This window comes from Crocodylus porosus, unplaced genomic scaffold (assembly GCF_001723895.1).
Source record: "Crocodylus porosus isolate Cpor-Errol unplaced genomic scaffold, CroPor_comp1, whole genome shotgun sequence".
NCBI lineage: Eukaryota > Metazoa > Chordata > Crocodylia > Crocodylidae > Crocodylus > Crocodylus porosus.
This window is the reverse complement of record NW_017728886.1, coordinates 173,779,306-173,783,146: the sequence shown is the minus strand read 5'-3', so window position 1 is coordinate 173,783,146 and position 3,841 is coordinate 173,779,306. Positions and strand designations below refer to the sequence as shown.

At 45.5% G+C, this 3,841-nt stretch overlaps 1 long non-coding RNA gene across 1 annotated transcript; it reads left to right on the top strand.

Annotated features, from left to right (window-relative positions):
• Nucleotides 1–196: 196 nt before the first annotated feature.
• LOC109316941 lies at nt 197–3,380 on the top strand. The gene is made up of 3 exons (XR_002102945.1): nt 197–1,822; nt 2,585–2,713; nt 3,166–3,380. It is a non-coding gene; the product is annotated as an uncharacterized LOC109316941 (long non-coding RNA).
• The last annotated feature ends 461 nt before the right edge of the window (nt 3,381–3,841 follow it).

The following is a 3,841-nucleotide window of genomic DNA, read 5'->3' as shown; positions in this document are numbered from 1 at the left end:
ACATCATTGAACAACTGTGTCTAGAAGGTATGTGGGCCTTTCAGGCTCTTTCCCATTTCTAGCAACATGGTTATAAACATCGTTTATCTGAGAATGCCAAAGTGGTTTGAAAACCTGTCAATTTTATTTTATCGTTTAAGTTGACAAAAACAAAATTTCAAACAAGCTCCTTTTCAACAGCATGTCATTTTTTTTTTTATGATCTGGTGTGTCTATGTGTAATACAGTAGATGCTGATATTTAGGCATATAGTTCTTTCAGTAGGCTAAAACACCAATGTTTTCTTTCGTACCCTTTCCTTTGGGGGAAGGACAGTTACCATTGTCCATTACCTCTTCGGTGTCACTGTTGCTGCTCACATTAATGTAAGTCCCTTTGAAAGGCTTGAAGAAAAGTATGCAATATTGGCCAAAATATATGGCAAACCATGGCTGAAGTATTGTCAGAGGTACAGAGCAAATATGCCTTAAAAGTGAGAGAGACATTTTTAACCCTTTCAGTTACAGAAGTCTTTAAACCTCAATCCTGCGAACACCTATCGATGTGCATTAGCAGCCCTAAGTCAGATCCAGACATGCAGGGAAGTGTAATTTGTGGCATTGCAAACCTTTACAGTAGTGCAAACCACATGCCTGGCATGTTAAAATGCTCCCCACACTGGAAATTTGCAGTGAGGATGTAAAATTTACTCCTGGCAAATCCCCTGCCTGTGAGGGCACAACCCTACTGATTTCAAGGGGATCACCTACCAGCCTAAATTTGCTGGATTTTTTTTTTTAAATGAAAATTGTTTTAAACCAGAAAAAAGATTAGGTTCTTTCTGGAGAATCAATTGCTCTTAACTACTTGGAGGCATATGCTTTCTTCTAACAATTACATTGTAAATTAGTGGGATTGAGTTTCATTCAAAGAATCATTGGTAAAGTGTCACTCCTCAAGTGCTCTTTTCTCTCTAGACCCTTGTACAGAGAAAAAGCAGCCTATCCCTGTCACTCCATGTTGATATACCTCTGACTTCATCTCCTTCTGATTGTTGGTATACAATACTCAGAACGCTATTACTATTTAAAAGATAGTTGACTAAATTAAGACAACATCGCCTGCATTATAGTTGTTCAATAAATTAGTTTAGAGAAAATAAAGAGTAAATGAATTAAATAGAAGTAGTAGGAGAGTCTAGTGATAAATACAAATTTGGATAAAACAACAATTAATAGGAAAACTACCTACAATCAAATGATAGGCAGAAAAATAATGTTGATGTTAGTATCAAATAAGAGTTGAAAGGACTAAAGTTCGACAGTGACAAATTTGCATTTGCAATGAAGCTGTATAAAACACCGAAGCTATTTTAAATCTATTTTATATTGCCAGGTATTTCATAAAAGGTTGAAAAGGACAAAGTATAAAATACAGCACTATTCCTAAAATGATGATGGAGGCGAGGTACAGAAGTTACACTTACCGTGTGGTAGAGGTAGCAGCTGAAAACCGTTAAACAATTTGAGATTCTGGAGGTAATCTGAACAGTGGAGCCCAAGTGAAGATGAAGCAGGGGCCCGAGACCTCTGAAGTGACAGAGAAACATGTACTGCAAACTGCACCCTTGTATGTCCATTACTGCTTCCATCCATCTATCCATCCACCCCCTTGCAGCCACTCATGCAGTCATGGACACTGAGACTGCATAGGCACTACCACAAACCATGGAGGAACCCAGCCTGTCTGCCACCACCAGCCAGGCTGGGGACACAAGTAGCAGTTCGAGGAAATAAGGGATCTCATCACCTGGGTTGAGGAGGACATCTAGTGCCAGCTCCAAGTAGGGGATCAAATCAGAGATGTCTTCAAGCATGTCACCCAGCAGATGCAGGTGATAGGGGCAAAACAGAGACTGGGTGCAGTGTCTTGCCAAGACCACAATGACGAGGAAGCAATATTACTATGTGCTTGACACTACAAAGTGGTCTGTGGGCTGGAGGCAGAGCTTGCTGTTCTAAAAGGACCTGCCTTGCTTCCTTACCAAGAAAAGGGCAGAAGCATAGAATTATTCCTCCAGGTTCCCATAGAACCTGGAGGAATAATTCGCAGGTACTCCATCAGAGGATGAGGTGCGGAAGGCCCTGTGAAGCCGTCCCCTGCACAGGGCACTTCACTGGAAAAACCTGCAGGACCACTCCTCCTGGCACTTCTGCCACTCCAACTGGCACTTCTTCAGATGAGTCAAGCCATGTGTGAGGATGCTGTGTAACCCATGATGGTAAGGTTCACCCCAGCTCAACACAACAGTGATGGGGACCCAGGTCTCAGAGGAAACATGGACCCCACCTCCCTTGGGGAGTGGGGAGGAGGAAGGGGCAGAGCAGAAGCTGAGACTGACAAAGTCCACCCCTTGTAGTCATAGCTGGTGGGAGGGATGCTAAAGCTTAGGGGGATGGTGAATCACCTGCTTTCCTCTCACCCCTGCCCTCCCCTGCTAAAGCCTAGAGCCTAGTCAATCCCTCCCCCACCTTGTACTTAAGAGAGCATGTCCCATTCAATGGGATCATAAATCTGCCTAATTGACACTTGCCTCTTCTGTTAGGATCATACTGCACTTTGTGGGAGACTGGAGCCTAAGCACAGATACCTCAAGAACTAGGATGTAAACAGTTCCCCTTCCCCTGAAAGTACTCAAGGAAATGCAATGATATTGAGCTCATCAGGCAAAAAGGTAAACAGCAGCTTTGGCAGAAGTTACCCTCAGGTCAGGGACAGGAGATATGATGCAGCTATGTCTGACAGCCACTGCAGTTGTGGTGCCGGAGGAATGACAAAAAAATGTCATTGCCAAAAAAACTCAGACCTCCTTCCCTCCCACTCCTGGAAAAAGACACACATGATGGAAGGATTCCGATGGAGGAACCATTATCCCATTGCCAGGGTGACTCCTAGGTTCCACACCTGGACAGGCTGGCAAGTGTCCCAACAGCATGTTTTCCTTCCCCCTGTGAGCCTATGAAGTCCAATAGGTGCTGGCTGATTCCAGTTCTTATGATGCAGGCATTTACTGAATTGATCCCTCAATGCAAACCCCAACCCCCCTTACACAATTTCAAGCCCATCCCCAGACCTGTCCCTCCCCACACTTTTGCAAGCTAACCAACCAATCTCCCCTGTCACCAGGCTCCACATCTATGCACAGAAGAACAGCTCACAGCAGCAGGCACGGTGGGTCAAAGATAGGCAATCAAATACCTGCTGAATGAATGAAAGATGCACATATAAGGTCCTAGAACAATAAAGAAGAGATGTTACAACCTGTGGTAGCAGCCTCTAAACTCAGCGGATGCCTGCTGCTAGGGGATGCAAAACCAGCACAAGGAATGAATCGGGATGTACATGCTGAGTTGCTTGACTTGGGACTCCAGATTACTACCAGCTGTTTGGAGGAGACAACCTGCAGCACAGTGGAGTGGAGACAATGTGAATGTAAGAAGTTAATGCACACAGTCCTGGACCACTGGGAGTTATCCTGTATGCCCTGGCCCCTAAGTAATTCTAGCCCAGTCCTGAAGGGGCAGAGGAACTCCAGGAAGAGGTGGGAAGGATGCTGCCAGGCCAGTTTCTGAAAGCAGCCCCAAGGGGCCCCAGCTCATCCATCCCCTTCTAAAAGGCCCAAAGGGGGCCCCCTGCCAGGATGCCCTTGACCGCTCTCCATGGCCTTACTCCTGGCCTGAGTCCTATGGGAATTGGCACAGCCTTGGAAGAGACGAGCAGCTCCCAGCTTGGTCTGGCTGCCTGATACGAGCCCCAGGCATTGGTTTGGGTCACAGGTCTGTAGTTACCAAGGGTCCAGGAG